General features: G+C 36.8%; 1 long non-coding RNA gene across 1 annotated transcript in view; it reads right to left on the bottom strand.

Annotated features, from left to right (window-relative positions):
• Positions 1-8,232: 8,232 nt before the first annotated feature.
• Positions 8,233-18,051, bottom strand: part of LOC118762434 — a 22,388-nt gene continuing 12,569 nt past the window's right edge. Inside the window, exon 3 of the long non-coding RNA XR_004998184.1 lies at positions 8,233-8,668. This is a non-coding gene — a long non-coding RNA (uncharacterized LOC118762434). The remainder of the gene's footprint in view (positions 8,669-18,051) is intronic.

The raw sequence follows: 18,051 nt of genomic DNA, 5'->3' as shown, positions 1-18,051 counted from the left end.
ACCAAGTAAAAAATATGAAAGATAAAGAGCCTTGAGTTATGCTGCACCGATGATTCCAAAGAATGAACTAGTGCTGTAGATGGCTATCAATGATTAGAAGATTTAAGTTCTTTATAATGAAGGTATAGAAAAAAAAAATGATTTAATGTGTATACTCTAACCATCTTCTTTACTCCTTGATGTAACTTCCAAACTTCCAAACCTGCCTTGGCTTAACTTAGTCTAGAAGAGATTGTTTCCCCTATGATGGTTGATCACAAGGGGTACACCTCATATTGCTTTCTTTGTTTTATAGTAATCATTACAAATTACACTGTATTACAAAATTTTTTGTCTTTGGTCAGTAAATGGTATTTCCTATTCACTTCATCATCATCATTCAATGTCTGTTTTCCATGCTGGCATGGGTCGGATGGTTTGACTGGGGACTGGCAAACCAGGAGGCTGCACCAGGCTCCAATCTGATCTGGCAAGGTTTCTACAGCTGGATGCCCTTCCTAATGCCTACTACTCTGAGAGTGTAGTGGGTGCATTTTATGTGCCACCGACATGGGAGCCAGTCAGGTGGCACTGGCATCAGCCATGTTTGGATGGTGCTTTTTACATGCCACTGGCACAGGAGCCAGTTGGGGCAGGGGAGCAGCTGGCATTGACCACATTCGGATGGTGCTTTTTATGTACCACTGGCACGGAGAGCCAGTCAGGCGGCATTGGTATCAACCTATGCATGAATAGTGCTCATTGCGTTCCACCAGCACAGGAAGATACGTGCCAGTGGTACATAAAAAGCACCATCCAAATGTGGTCAATGCCATCTCCCCTGCCCCAACTGGCTCCTGTGCCGGTGGCATGTAAAAAGCACCATCCGAACGTGGCTGATGCCAGTGCCACCGGACTGGCCCCCATGTCGGTGGCACATAAAATGCACCCACTACATTCTCAGAGTAGTAGGCATTAGGAAGGGCATCCAGCTGTAGAAACCTTGCCAGATCAGATTGGAGCCTGGTGCAGCTCCCTGGTTTACCAGTCCCCAGTCAAACCATCCAACCCATGCCAGCATGGAAAATGGACATTAAATGATGATGATGATGATGATGATGATGAAGTGAATAGGAAATACCATTTTCTGACCAAAGACGAAAAAAATTAAAATTTTGTAATACATATATATATGCAAAAAAAACTGGAGGTGAAAGAGCCAAGAAAGAACAACCAAAAGGAGCAAAAACAAGAGAAGAAACAGCCGAAGGAAGAAGCAAATTTGACTGCCCATACAACAAAAAGGATATAAAGAGACAGCACACACAAATGTGCAAATTCTACTTGAAAGGTGTCTCCTAGCATGGAGAGGGAGGTGCAAGCTGCCATTTTGCTCACCAAAGACCCTGCCACACCAACATGAAACAGGGTGGAAACCACCGGCCAAAAGGAAAGGACTACGCGCCACCTGCCCCAAAATGGAAATACACAGATGTAGTGCATATTACAAACCAGTCCTATCAACATATCGTTGAAAGGGCAGCTGCTGAACAATGATTTTTTTTGGACATGGCACAAAAGATTATACAGCAACTGATCTGGTTACATCAATCTCACAGATGGGACTATCCTCAATGCATAAAACCACCACAGTGAATGGACCCAAGGTGGACACCACTAGCAACAGCACTTACATCACATCAGTGCTCTTACTGAATATCAGAGGACTGCTAACACTTAGAAACATAACGAAAACTAACAAAAAAGAAACAAAATAGTGGTGCTTGTGTCCCAAAGGTACAATGACAGGGCTCAGGAGAAGGATAGGAAAATAGGATAGAAAGGAAGAATGAAAGAAGGAAAGAAAGGAATGAAAGGTGGAAAGATAAGCTGGGGCAGGAGATGAAACAAAATATGCCGTACCTATGCTCTGGTCAAATAGAAGAAAGATGAGTGATAAAAAGAAAAAAAAAAATTGGATGGTCTTTTAGTATCAAAAAGTGAAGAAAGAGAGAGAGTGGAGTAGAGAGGGTTGGGGAAGAGCAAGTAGAAATAAAGAGGGAGTGTGAAGAAAAAAGGTAACAAAGACAGACAGACAGTAGTAATCAAAAGAAATGACTACTATTCTCTTCAGACTTTGCTTTTGTGACCTGGACATCAATGTTTTGAAACTGAATTATTTTCCATTACATTTCAGAGTAAGCACTAAGTTGCTGAAGCAGAAATATCATTATAGCAAATATTCTGCTCAATACCACAGATCTGTTTATCAGTTTCTTGACTTTAACCACTTGAACATGTCCCTTAGTGGCTGATAATATGTGCATCTCTGATCATGAGCAGGAACAGTACAGGAGCATCATAGCCATGTGTTTGAGAGGGTTTTTTTTTGGTATTTGAATAAATGTAACAAAAGCAAAGTTTGAATGAAATATTATCCATTTTTTATTTCTAAGGCTATGCAAACAGGAAATAACAATTGCTTTCCAAGGACAAAAATTGTGTTACACAGTGTTATGAATAAGTTAGTTTTCAACATTCAACAATTAGCATGAACTTTCTAAAAACCTTATATTTACAATGCAACTATTGAAGTGTTGAGATATTTGTAAATAAGATTTTATTAACAACATATCAATCAACCCACCTTGTCTGTCCACTATTCCTAGGAGGGTCAGGTATTACCTCCATAGGGTCTTATCAGAAGCAATCATCATTATACTTTCTGGTTTATAATTGATTATTGGGTTAAAAAAAATTCTAGGGTGGAAAAAAGTTAGAAAGCTACCTACTAGATTTGAAACACATCTCTTCTGTTTACTGCTTTTTTTTTTCTCCACCTAAGTGGGTTTTGACCTAATGTATTATAAGCTACTAGCTGGCTCCGTGCCGTCAAAAATGATGGCTAATTGTAGTATTTTATATATAAATATAGATGGTAAATCAAATTAATATACTTGTCAATGTTATTTTGTGGTTGTCTTTTGAGATGTGACATCTATCATCGTTTGTTACTGATAGAACACTGGTTCACACATATAAACATTCATATTCTTCCATTGTATACACATACACATACACACATATATTCACACAGAGTTGAAATGCTGTTTGATTTTACTTTTCAGCATTGAATGCAATGCCAGGTCCTTCTTTATTCACCATTACACATGTTTCATTTGCTAACAGGAATCACAAAATTGCACATGTTGGAAAAAACATGTAAGAAATTTTGCATTTGAAATTTTGTATGATGCATGTGTATGAACAGCAAAGAAGAGCACACATTCACTCTCTGCATGTGATTAGACTTGTAAAGTTTGTGAAGAACCCATTGACCCAACTTGCTGACTTTTCTGATGGCACGCAGGTGTCAATGAATGGTTGAATGACCAAATCTAAGCTTTTCTACTAGTTCATCAACAATTACAATGGGATTTTGTTCCACCAGGGTTTGCAGGATGTCCTCGTTGAGCTCTACAGATTTTCCAGGACAAGGCTCATCTTCTAGGCTATAGTTTCCAGCTCAGAATTTAAGGAACCACTGTTGACACTGGCTTATGCTTATTGTCCAATCTCTATATACTGAATTAATATTCCTCACACTTTCCATTGCATTTTTGCCTTTATTGAACTCATAAAGCAAAATATGCCAAATATGTTCCTTTGTCACTTTCCTTATAGCTTTGAAACTGTTAAAACCGAACTTCACTCTTCAAAACTTGCACTATGAATAAGCACAGGGTAAAATTACCATCTACTTTTATAGCAAATTGATGCAGGAAGTTTATCCCGTCTCCTCCAACTTTTAGTTCATGCAATTGAAAAAAACACATTATTTATGGAATGGCCCAATATTTTCTATATATTAAGTTTTGTCATGACAGAAAAAAAAAAAAGAGATACATTTGACATTTCAATTATAATTTATCATTGATGAATAAAGTATTAAGCTGTCATTGGACAGTCTTGTATGAATTAAATACTATGTTACTGTTTTGAAGTTCATACATCTGGTGACAATCTCTAAGGGTTATTGCCTGTGTTGCTTCATTGAACTTTGCAAGTGTTATAATATTTCCGAGTGGGAAGCAGCTTGAAGAAGAAATCCAAACTGCCAAATATGGCATATTCTACCATTCAGATATATTTGAGAAGCTGAATTTACTGAACAAACTGCTGCAAGGTAAAAGTATAAATCTTTTAGTTTAAGAAGAGGCTACTAGTGCTTTACTTGGAAAACTTAATCAATTCAGGATAAATATTGAGCATAAAAAGTTAATGCATTTTGCAACTCTTGCCCCTATTGAGGAGAAGCTGCAAGAGGATGATATTTTAGTGTACTTTGAGCACTTGAAGAAATTGTACGATGATAAGGAAATTAGATTCAAAGCTCTACTGGAAATGTACATTCCAAATTGGATGGTAGACCCATTTGGGACAAATGCAGCTGAAGTTGATATCAGATGGCAAGAAAGCCTTATTGAGCTGTAGAGTAATCATACTGCTCAAGCTAAATTTTATCTCGATTTCAATAACGTATGGACAAGAAGTGAAATTGTCATGAAATCCCCATTGCTTTAAAGTAGGGTAAAGTTACCTTCTTGAGCCATGCCAACTCATAAGGGTCAGTTTCTCGGTTTCCATAGCATATAAATTCCCTACCAGCCGAGCAGACTTGAGCAATGTGAAATGAAGTGTTTTGCTCAAGAACACAACACATCGCCTGGTCTTGGGATCAAAACTACAATCTTAGTCCAACACCCTATCTACTAAGTCCCATGCCTCCACTTTCCATTGCTTTGGCAAGATATTAAATTATATATCATTGCATTCCTTACTTACCTAATTGAGTCAAGTTCTAGCTGAATGTCTTTCCTGCAATCAAAAGCTCACAATTGCTTAGAAATTGTAAGTAGAGGTAATCTTCATTCGTCTCTAACAACCATAGACCCTTGATATTGAATAACTTGTGATACTGCATCAGTCACAAGGATCTCATTGAATAAATACAATAAAAAGGTAATACAACAGATTTTTTTAAAAAAATTGCTACGGGATTTAATTTTTGTGCTCAAAAAGTAACCATTTTTTTAGAAGTTATTAATTGTCTGGGTGTCAAGAGATTTTTTTGTTATCATATCAAAAATAAAAATTATATGATTATAAATGGTTGCTTTATTGAACTCACAAAATATTTTTGCTTTTATGAAATAAAATAAGAGAGAATAAATGTGCAATTAATGGACACTGATATTTTTTGTGGCATTTATTAAATTAATGGTAGAAAACAAGTCACCTTTGGACAAAACTTTTTTTTAAATGCTTATTTATTATTATAAATTATTGTTCAAAAATTGTTTTCATTACATTATCAATTTTTAAACATTTTTAGAAATTTATTTAATGGTAATAAAATGAATTTAATCCTTTAACATTCAAATCACTCTGTCAAATGTGATGCTTATTTACCCACAATATTTTGAATCAAGTAGCTTTGTGATTTCGATGATGTAATTATTTATTTTAGAATGACATTGTAGGTTAGGTGTGAAAGGCTGGATGTGGTTGATTTGAATATAAAAGAGGTAGAAAATTTAGACTGGATATGGCTGGATTAAGTGCTAGTATTTCATTATCATTTGAAAAAAATTACAAATTTTATATTTATTGTAGGTTTTTAATTTTTTCAAAAATAACATATTTCAACTATTAACCATTTATTTAAAAACTGAAGTACTTTTTCACTAATGTCTAAGGTGCCACAGAAAATTTAAAGATTCCAAATATGTGTGTGGGGTTGGGATAGCTAAAAATGTTGGAAACCATTGCATTAGATTATCAGCTAAATCATGACTCTTTGTACTCTGAGTTCAAATGACATCCAGTCAAAACATTATCAATGATGATTCCAGAGAACCAATGAGGGCCTTTATTGAGTGGGCTATCAGCACTGTAGTGCACAAGGATATTCAATACAAGTTGTATACACTGAAAATGCCAAGTAAGCTCTGCAAAGACGCAGGAAAACCATTTGTTCTGTGACAAGTGCTTATATTACAAAGTTTAAAAACCCTCATCCACATCCCATACTTTGCTTCTCCTCTGATGAGAAAAAACTTGTAAAAGAGCTACATATTCATCATCATCATCATCATCGTTTAACGTCCGTTTTCCGTGCCAGCACGGGTTGGACGGTTCGACCGGGGTCTGGGAAGCCAGGGGCTGCACCAGGCTCCAGTCTGATCTGGCAGAGTTTCTACAGCTGGATGCCCTTCCTAACTCCAACCACTCCGTGAGTGTAGTGGGTGCTTTTTACGTGCCACCTGCACAGGTGCCAGGGGGGTCCGGCATCGGCCACGATCGGTTGGAGCTTTTAACGTGCCACCGGCACGGAAGCCAGCCAAGGCAGCGCTGGCAACGGCGACGTTCGGATGGTGCTTTTTATGTGCCACCGGCACAGAAGCCAGTCAGGGCGGCGCTGGCATCGGCCACGTTCGGATGGTGCTTTTTATGTGCTACAGGCACAGAAGCCAGTCGAGGCGGTGCTGGCAACGGCCACGTACGGATGGTGCTTTTTATGTGCCACCGGCACAGGTATCACAACTACTATTTCCATTGATATTTATTTCAATGTTCATGTTCATGTACTTGACTCATAGAAATATGTGAGTTGACTTGCACAGCAGATGAATATATTGATGAGGTACACTAGCCTCACTTTGATACAGTGGCCTCGTTCTGAGACACTAGCCTTGTTCTGAGTTACACTGTAAAAAACTCTCAGTTAGTTCCTGCCAGGTTTCGGTCAAAGACATATGTTTTCTCTACAACTCCACGCACAATTTCCCACATGTGACTCACATGTCTATTCACCTCAACGTAAGATATATGGTTCAAAAATAAAGATATTTTATCACACACACATTCTCAAAAGTGAGGCTAGATGCCTCATCGATATATTCATCTGCTGTGCAAGTCAACTCACATATTTCTCTGTAATATGTAGCTCTGTTACAAGTTTTTCTCATCAGAGAAGAAGCAAAGTATGGGATGTGGATGAGGGTCTTTAAACTTTGTAATATAAGCACTTGTCACAGAACAAATGGTTTTCCTGCGTCTTTGCAGAGCTTACTTGGCATTTTCAGTGTATACAACTTGTATTGAATATCCTTGTGCACTACAGCGCTGATAGCCCACTCAGTAAAGGCCCTCATTGGTTCTCTGGAATCATCATTGATAATGTTTTGACTGGATGTCATTTGAACTCAGAGTACAAAGAGTCATGATTTAGCTGATAATCTAATGCAATGGTTTCCAACATTTTTAGCTATCCCACCCCCACACACATATTTGGAATCTTTAAATTTTCTGTGGCACCTTAGACATTAGTGAAAAAGTACTTCAAAATGACTGTTCACATTACACACATGCATACATACTGTAATACAAATATTATATGTTACTTCTTTCAGTACAAAAGCAGAAATCAAAACTTTCTTTGTATGTTAACATATATTTTTGTATCACACTACATGCTTCCACCACAGAATAAACAATATATTTACACACAAAAATGTCTTATGGTGATTCATACTAACTGTTTTTCCATTTAATAGCATGCACTCGAACAGCCAACAACAGCCACTATAAAAAACTCAACCAAGACCAAAAGTCTAATAACAGACATGGCAGATGGCTTTGTGCTGATCCTTCTGATGTCCCCCCCCCCCCCCAGTGATGCACACTCAATTTTTGGTAACTATGGTAGTTTTAGAAATGGTGAGTAGTGACGGTCATATCATGCCATATGCCATATTTGAACAGGACTTACCAAAATTTTAATTATTATTTTTTGTCTTTGGTCAGTAAGTGTTATTTCCTATCTATCTAGAAATCAAAGGAAATGACTACTCTTCCCGTCAAATTTTGCTTTTGTGACCTGAACATCAATGTTTTGAAATTGACCTATATTTTCCATTACATTTCAGACAGAGTAAGTACTGAGTTGCTGAAGCAGAAATATCATTATAGCAAATATTCTGCTCAATACCACAGATTTTCTTGTCACTTGCTTGACTCAAATCACTTGAACATGTCCCTTAGTGGGTTGACAATATGTGCACCTCTGATCATGAGCAGGAGTAGCGGGGGTGGGGTGGGGAGCATCATAGCCATGTGTTGAGAGAGATTCTTTGGGGGTTTGAATTAATGTAATAAAAGCAAAGTTTGAAGGAAATATTAGCCATTTTTCATACTTTCTAGGGGTAAGCAAATAAGAAATAACAGTTGCTTTCCGAGGACAAAAATTGTGTTACACAGTCTTATCTAAAATGGATGTCAGATAATCTATACAATCATGTAAAACCAAACTTGTAGCTTCCAGAATCATCAGATTTAACACTTTGGCATTTAAACTGGTTATATCCTGCCAAAATATTCTACTCACTTTCTGTTCAAACCAACCAGGTCCAGCCTCTTTCACCTATCCCACAATGTAATTCTAAAAATAAACAATCACAACATCAAAAATCTTGAATCTACGAGATAATGCCTGATGAATTCAAAACAATGTGAAAAGGGTTAAGTCCCATGGTTGACTACATTTGGAGAATTCTTGAACGGTAGGCTAACTGACATGGTCACAATATCATAGCTTTGTTGAAAGCTGCCATTGTCCAGGTGATGTCTGAAATGAAAAAGAACTATTTAGTGCAGGCATGTCTATGTCTATGATTCTGACCCCACGCTGAAGCAGTCCTTAAAAAGTTGAGGCCAGATTCATAGAATACCTTTATAAGAAAACTTATCAAGAATATGTAAACAAATGTTCATCATCATCATCATCATCATCGTTTAACGTCTGTTTTTCCATGCTAGCATGGGTTGGACGGTTTAACTGGGGTCTGGGTAACCAGAAGGCTGCGCCAGGCCCAGTCTGATCTGGCAGTGTTTCTACAGCTGGATGCCCTTCCTAATGCCAACCACTCCGAGAGTGTAGTGGGTGCTTTTTATGTGCCACCAAATATATTTGGCTTTTGCTAGATTAGACTTGTTTCATTAAATTATCAAATATGTCTTCAAATACCTCTCATACCCTATACATTTGTCTGTCTGTCTGCCTGCATGTCTTTTTGTCTCTCTGGCTTCATACTTGCATAAACACACATACACACACACAGAGTCACAAAGACAAATGTAAAATGTTATATGAATTTAATTTTCAAATCATGTAACTTTTACTTAATTTTTTTCTTTTTCAAATATATATATATAGCCATATTTCAACGACACAGAATATTACTTATTCTGTTCATTAACACAATGGGCAATGTTCTTGTCAATACATAAAAATGTCCAGACGAATGACATTCTAAAGTACTTTGGTCATGAATATCTGGTTGGAGGTGACATTTGTGTCCCTGTATACACACACTCAAAAACACACACACATGCACGTATGCACGCACAGTGCACACGTTTTCTCTCTTGCTGTGTCTGTGAGTGTATGTGTATGTGTCTGTATATATATATATATATATATGTATATGTATATATATATAAAGAGAGAGGGTGGAGGGGGGAAAGAGAGGGGGAGAGAGAGACAAACAGACACACAGACAGACATATATATATATATATACTTCAGTATTCAAAATGGATGTTGGATGATGATGACAATATATTTATGATAGGCATGTGTATATATTTATGTGTAAATTTATATACATTATTATATATATATCTATGTATATTTACACACATATGTGTGTGTTTATACATATACATACACATATACTTATATATATTTGTGTATGCATGTGAGTGTACATACATATATATGTATATATATATATATATATATATATTATATATATATATATATATATATATATATATATATATATATGTACTTATATATATTTATGTGTGTATCTATATACTCATATATATGCTCCTATAAATATATTTACGTAAGGATATATATATGTATGTGTGCATGTATATATATAGATATATATGGGTGTGTGTGTGTGTATACTTGTGTGTGCATGCACACATACTTACATATGCACATCATATGCACATATTTAAATCTACATATGTACATCTGTTCATACATACTTTACAAATATATGCATGTGTATATGTATCTATAAATATATTTGATATATGCATGCACACACACACAAACCATATGAACAAGCATTCATATATATATATATATGTATATATATATATATATGTATATATATATATATATATATATTATATATGTATGTATATGCATATATATATGCATATATATATATATATATATATATATATATATATATTATATATATATATATATATATATATATATATATATATATATATATGTATGTATATGCATATATATATGCATATATATTATATATATATATATATTATATATATATATATATATATATATGCATGCATTATCCATGGTCTGATCAATAAGTATCTGGACTGTTGCCATAGTAACAAAGCTAGAGCACACAGAGTAAAACCATTTGGCACAGATTGACCTTGAACTCTGCTGTGCATGGGCACTAAGTTTTAATGTTCTTTCTCACTTATGCTGTTAACAGCTGTGCTTGGAAGGAATATATGTAGCATGTGATCATCGCATTGACCATGACAGAGAAAGTTGAGCAGAGAATCTTCATCAAATTTTGCCAAAAGCTTGGCAATATCTGCTCAGATGCCTATGCAAAATTGCAGAAAGTGTATGGGGAGGAGTGCATGAACTTCACAGAAGTGTACGAGTGGTTCAGAAGTTTCTGAGATGGCCAACATTCTGGGAGACCTGCAACCAGCAGAACTGAGAAAAACATAGCAGATGTCCATGCAGCTGTGAGAGGAAATTTTTAAATCACCATCCATGAGTGATCAGAAGGTGTGAAGATTAGTTATGGTTCAGTTCAGTCCATTATCACTGAAGATTTTGGTATGAGATGCATGTCTGCCATGTTTGTGCCAAAGCTGCTTTAATCTGACCAAAAAGACACTTGGGTTTCAGTTGCTCAAAATCTTCTCGATTGTGTTGAGAACGATGAAAACTTTTTGAAAACGGTCATAATGGGTAATGAATCAGGGTTCTATGGCTATGACCTGAAACAAAGGCTCAGGGTTCGCAGTGGAAGACCCCAACCTCTCCAAGAAAGCATGAATGAGTTGAAGGAATGTGAAGACACTGCTGACCGTTTTCTTTGATGACAAGGGGATTGTTCATCATAGGTATGCTCCACATGGTCAGACAATAAACAAGGAGTACTACCGTAACATTTTGTGGGATGCTATCCGTTGGAAAGGCCACAATTGTGTATGTCCGGTGAGTGGCAATTGCACTATGACAACACACCTGCCCATTCAGCAGCAGTTTTTGGTTAGGCACAGCATTCCCTGTGTTTGAGCGCCGCTGTATTCCCCAAATCTTTCTCCTTACAACTTTTTCCTCTTTCCGAAAATCAAATCCTGCTTGAAAGGAAGAAGATTTCAGGATGCCAAGGAAATTAAAGTGAATGTGACAAGGCCCCTGCTGATTATCCCAGAAAACAAGTTCCAGGAATGCTTCCATCAATGGAAACAATGCTGGATTAAGTGTGTGGCTTCCAAAGGGGACTACTTTGAAGAAGATTAAATGCCAAATTGGTACATGTTGTAGTTTTGTTTTTATAGTACCAGTCCGGATACTTACTGATCAGACCTCATACATACATACAGACAGACAAATCCATATATTTTAATACAATATCATCTAGAAATTTTTATACGAAGAAATGCAGTTGTGTAGGTAAACTGCCTGTAGGGTTAAGGTTTCATTCATTTTGAAAAAATTACATAGAAACACACACACACATACATACACATATACGTACGCAGTCGTACATATAGTGCACTCACACATATGTATATGAACATATACATGCTCAGTCACATATATATCCTCCTACACATACATGCACAAGGACACATTCACATACTCATGTTGAAAGTCACATATCTGAAAATGATATGAGGAAATGCATAAAATGAGATGCACTGTGAATGTCTTCTTCCTAACGTTGAAGCAAAACAAAGGTGAATGGATGTAAGTAATTATGACAGAAGACACAAGATATAATAATAGGCAAAGTATAATGGAGAACAACACAAGAGGATAGACATTGTAAGATATCTAACTGTATGAGACATAGAATGAATGAAATATAATATAATGGATATGGACACTGGTGTGGTTGTGTGTTAAGAAGCTTACTTCACAACTGTGGAGGCACAATGGCCCAGTGGTTAGGGCAGCGGACTCGCGGTCATAAGATCGCGGTTTCGATTCCCAGACCGGGCGTTTGTGAGTGTCTATTGAGCGAAAACACCTAAAAGCTCCACGGTAGGGATGGTGGTGATCCCTGCTGTACTCTTTCACCATAACTTTCTCTCACTCTTACTTCCTGTTTCTGTTGTGCCTGTATTTCAAAGGGCCGGCCTTGTCACACTCTGTGTCACGCTGAATATCCCCGAGAACTACGTTAAGGGTGCACGTGTCTGTGGAGTGCTCAGCCACTTACACGTTAATTTCACGAGCAGGCTGTTCCGTTGATTCGGATCAACCGGAACCCTCATTGTCGTAACCGACGGAGTGCTTCCATCCACTTCACAACTACATGGTTCTGGGTTCAGTCCCACTGTGTAGCACCTTGGGGAAGTGTCTTCTACAATAGCCTTAGGCTGGTCAAATCCTTGTGAGTAGATTTGAGACACAGAAACTTAAATATGTATATATATGTCCAACCCATGCCAGCATGGAAAACAAATGTTAAATGATGATGATGATAGTAGTATGTGTGTATATATATATATCTGTGCATGTGTATACATATATATATATATTTGTGTGTGTGCATGTATGTATGTATGTATGTATGTATGTATATATATATATATTATATATATATATATTATATATATATATATATATATAGAGAGAGAGAGAGAGAGAGAGAGAGAGGGAGAGAGCAATAAGAAAATGGAGGGGATCAATAAGTGGTTCATCAACTTTTAGGCATTATATAATGTCAGCTTATTTATTTATTTACTAAAATGACAATTACAAGAATATACATATATTTATAATATGATGCGCACACTATTTGATCATTTTACTCTTTTGTTTTTCTCGTTCTCTCTCTTATTCTTTTTCCTCCTCTTCTCCCACTATTCTCTCCTATTACTCTGTCACTCTCTCTCTCTCACTCCTCCTCCATTGCTCACGTGGCTCCCACATAACCATCGGCCATCTTTCTTTCTTCTCCTAACTTGTGTTTCTTTCTTTCTCTCCGTTGTAGCTGGAGCAAGGAAGATGTGCTTTTTGTATGTCTCCTGTCCAAGCTTGATTTACACATTCGCCACCACGACCTTGTTTAGGCTTAGCAGCCCTTCCTGTTTGTTTTCACTGTCCTGTTTGTGTTACCAATTTTGACCCTCCGCAAAATCCCAAATTTTATTTAATTTGCCTTGCAGGAGCAACTGTTTTATCGAAAGCGTATAGTGTTGTTAAATGCTTGAAATACAAGACTAGAAAAGGAGCCAACAACGGATGAAGGGTCGTTCTTTATGTTGCTTGTTTTGTTTCCCATTTGTGTCTTTCATTGTTTGAAAGAATAATTCATGTTCCATGTACTTGTACTTGTATTTTTTTTGTACACCTTTCGTGACATCCTGTGCCCACATATGCATATATATATGTATAGATGTAAGTATGTACATATACATATGTATATATGCATATATATATATATATTATTTATATTAATATATATATGTATATATATATATGTATATATACATACATATATATATATATATATATGTACATATATATATGTATTATATATATATATATATATGTATATATATATATATATATATATATATATATATAATATATATATATATATATATGGAGGCGCAATGGCCCAGTGGTTAGGGCAGCGGACTCGCAGTCGTAGGATCGTGGTTTCGATTCCCAGACCGGGCGTTGTGAGTGTTTATTGAGCGAAAACACCTAAAACCTCCACGAGGCTCTGGCAGGGGATGGTGATACCTGCTGTACTCTTTCACCACTCTTTCGTCTGTTGGCCTGCTCGCTTAGCCAGTGGGGTGGCGTCATTCGAAGGCTAAAGCAATGAGAATGCATTGTGACCAGTGATGTGAAGCAACATCTGATGGTCTGGTCGGTCACGTGATATATAATATATATATACCACAGGGATCTGTCCTTGGTCCCCTCTTGTTTGTGGCATACATTAACGACATAGATGCCAATTTAAGGAATGCCACAGTATTGAAATATGCAGACGACATCAAGCCTGTACCTTGAAATCAAGAGGCAGATCCTGATGTCTACAACTCTTTCCTGCAATCAGACCTAGACACAATGCAGCAATGGATCACAGACTGGCAACTGAAACTGGCTGTGACAAGTGTACCACCATGCATTTTGGGAGAAAAAACCCTGCGTTCACATACTCCCTCCACAACACTGATATCAAGAAATCCTCTTGCGAGCGTGACCTAGGCATCACTGTCAGCAGTGATTTGCGTTGGTCAAAGCATATCTCTAAGATTGTCAGGAAGGCCGAGGGTGTCTTGGCATCACTCAGCAGGTCTTTTGTTAGCCGCTCTCCAGCCATCTATTTAAAACTGTATACAGCTATGGTACGACCACACTTGGAATTCGCATCATCAGTTTGGAACCCCTATCTTGCACAGAACATTGACCTCCTGGAATCTGTCCAGAGACGTGCAACCAAACGCATACCTCCATCAGACACCTACCATATTCTGAGCGCCTTGTTTCCCTGGGCATGGATTCACTGAAGCTCCGGCGTTTGGCGACGGACTTGGTAAACACCCACAAAGTTATCAACCACCTCACCAACAACAACACTGAACACCTTTTTGATCTCCATGTGTCTAACACACGTGGACATGCCTACAAAGTCAGAAAACATACAGCTCCCATGACTTTCGGAAACATTTTTCACGCTCAGGGTGCTGAAGCGTGGAATAAACTGCCTGCATCAGTTGTTGACTGCCATGACACTGCATCCTTTAAGGCCCTCATGCTTTCCGAAATCCGTCGAAACTACACCTGATTATATATACACTTTAGATGAGTTGTAGTGCACCTGAGCACTGTACACAATTATAATTATTATTATTATTATTATTATATATATATATATATATATAGAGAGAGAGAGAGAGAGAGAAAGAGAGAGAATGTAAATAAGTTACAAAGATGTCCAGGTATCAATACAATATGGCTGTTTCAAGCAGCTCCATTTAATCGATCAATGAGAACATTACATAAATTTGAAAGAAACCATTCTCCTTAGACATAGATGACCAAATAGATTTTCAACATAAAGGATAAATAATTTTTAACAAATTTATATCTATACTGGAAACCAAAATAATTACATTGTTTCCTTATGTTATATTTGTGGCAGAATAATTTTTTTAAAAAATGCATATCTTCTTAAGCCTACTATTATTTAGAGAGTAGCAGAGGAAAATAGTGGCGAGGGGGGGGGGTTATTTATATTTAGAAGGTTTTAAGCAGCATGTAATATACAACCATTTAGAATTAAATCCATTGGGAGTCGTCAACTGTGTTTCTAGAAAATGGTTTATACTTTATGTTGGAAATCTATATGGTCATATACTTCTGAGGAGGGCAGTTTCTTTCAAATTGATGCAATGTTTTCGTTGATTGATTAAATGGAGCTGTTCAAAACAGACATAATGTATTGATACCTGGACATCTTTGTTACTTATTTACATTCTGTTCACTAACTCGGAGCTGTGTGGACTATACTAAACTGGCTTGGTGCCTCAATTAAGTACCTAATTCAACTGAATCTTAATTATATATACATTATACATACATACATACATACATACATACATATATATATATGTTATATATATATGTGTGTGTAGGTGTGTGGTGTGCATGCGTGTGTGTGTGTGTATGTATGTATACATGGTGTGTGTATGTATATATATATATGTATATATATATATATATATATATATATATGAAAAAACAAGTAAAAAATAGAAAATGCTAAAATAATTTTATAGTGAACATTTCAGTATTCCCCAAATCTTTCTCCTTACAACTTTTTCCTCTTTCCGAAAATCAAATCCTGCTTGAAAGGAAGAAGATTTCAGGATGCCAAGGAAATTAAAGTGAATGTGACAAGGCCCCTGCTGATTATCCCAGAAAACAAGTTCCAGGAATGCTTCCATCAATGGAAACAATGCTGGATTAAGTGTGTGGCTTCCAAAGGGGACTACTTTGAAGAAGATTAAATGCCAAATTGGTACATGTTGTAGTTTTGTTTTTATAGTACCAGTCCGGATACTTACTGATCAGACCTCATACATACATACAGACAGACAAATCCATATATTTTTAATACAATATCATCTAGAAATTTTTATACGAAGAAATGCAGTTGTGTAGGTAAACTGCCTGTAGGGTTAAGGTTTCATTCATTTTGAAAAAATTACATAGAAACACACACACACATACATACACATATACGTACGCAGTCGTACATATAGTGCACTCACACATATGTATATGAACATATACATGCTCAGTCACATATATATCCTCCTACACATACATGCACAAGGACACATTCACATACTCATGTTGAAAGTCACATATCTGAAAATGATATGAGGAAATGCATAAAATGAGATGCACTGTGAATGTCTTCTTCCTAACGTCGAAGCAAAACAAAGGTGAATGGATGTAAGTAATTATGACAGAAGACACAAGATATAATAATAGGCAAAGTATAATGGAGAACAACACAAGAGGATAGACATTGTAAGATATCTAACAGTATGAGACATAGAATGAATGAAATATAATATAATGGATATGGACACTGGTGTGGTTGTGTGTTAAGAAGCTTACTTCACAACTGTGGAGGCGCAATGGCCCAGTGGTTAGGGCAGCGGACTCGCGGTCATAAGATCGCGGTTTCGATTCCCAGACCGGGCGTTTGTGAGTGTCTATTGAGCGAAAACACCTAAAAGCTCCACGAGGCTCCGGTAGGGATGGTGGTGATCCCTGCTGTACTCTTTCACCATAACTTTCTCTCACTCTTACTTCCTGTTTCTGTTGTGCCTGTATTTCAAAGGGCCGGCCTTGTCACACTCTGTGTCACGCTGAATATCCCTGAGAACTATGTTAAAGGTGCACGTGTCTGTGGAGTGCTCAGCCACTTACACGTTAATTTCACGAGCAAGCTGTTCCGTTGATTCGGATCAACCGGAACCCTCATCGTCGTAACCGACGGAGTGCTTCCATCCACTTCACAACTACATGGTTCTGGGTTCAGTCCCACTGTGTAGCACCTTGGGGAAGTGTCTTCTACAATAGCCTTAGGCTGGTCAAATCCTTGTGAGTAGATTTGAGACACAGAAACTTAAATATGTATATATATGTCCAACCCATGCCAGCATGGAAAACAAATGTTAAATGATGATGATGATAGTAGTATGTGTGTATATATATATATATCTGTGCATGTGTATACATATATATATATATTTGTGTGTGTGCATGTATGTATGTATGTATGTATGTATGTATATATATATATATATATATATATATTATATATATAGAGAGAGAGAGAGAGAGAGAGAGAGAGAGAGGGAGAGAGCAATAAGAAAATGGAGGGGATCAATAAGTGGTTCATCAACTTTTAGGCATTATATAATGTCAGCTTATTTATTTATTTACTAAAATGACAATTACAAGAATATACATATATTTATAATATGATGCGCACACTATTTGATCATTTTACTCTTTTGTTTTTCTCGTTCTCTCTCTTATTCTTTTTCCTCCTCTTCTCCCACTATTCTCTCCTATTACTCTGTCACTCTCTCTCCCTCACTCCTCCTCCATTGCTCACGTGGCTCCCACATAACCATCGGCCATCTTTCTTTCTT

This window comes from Octopus sinensis, linkage group LG3 (assembly GCF_006345805.1).
Source record: "Octopus sinensis linkage group LG3, ASM634580v1, whole genome shotgun sequence".
Lineage (NCBI taxonomy): Eukaryota > Metazoa > Mollusca > Cephalopoda > Octopoda > Octopodidae > Octopus > Octopus sinensis.
The sequence above is the reverse complement of the archived record's forward strand: the minus strand, read 5'-3'. Positions and strand labels throughout refer to the sequence as shown.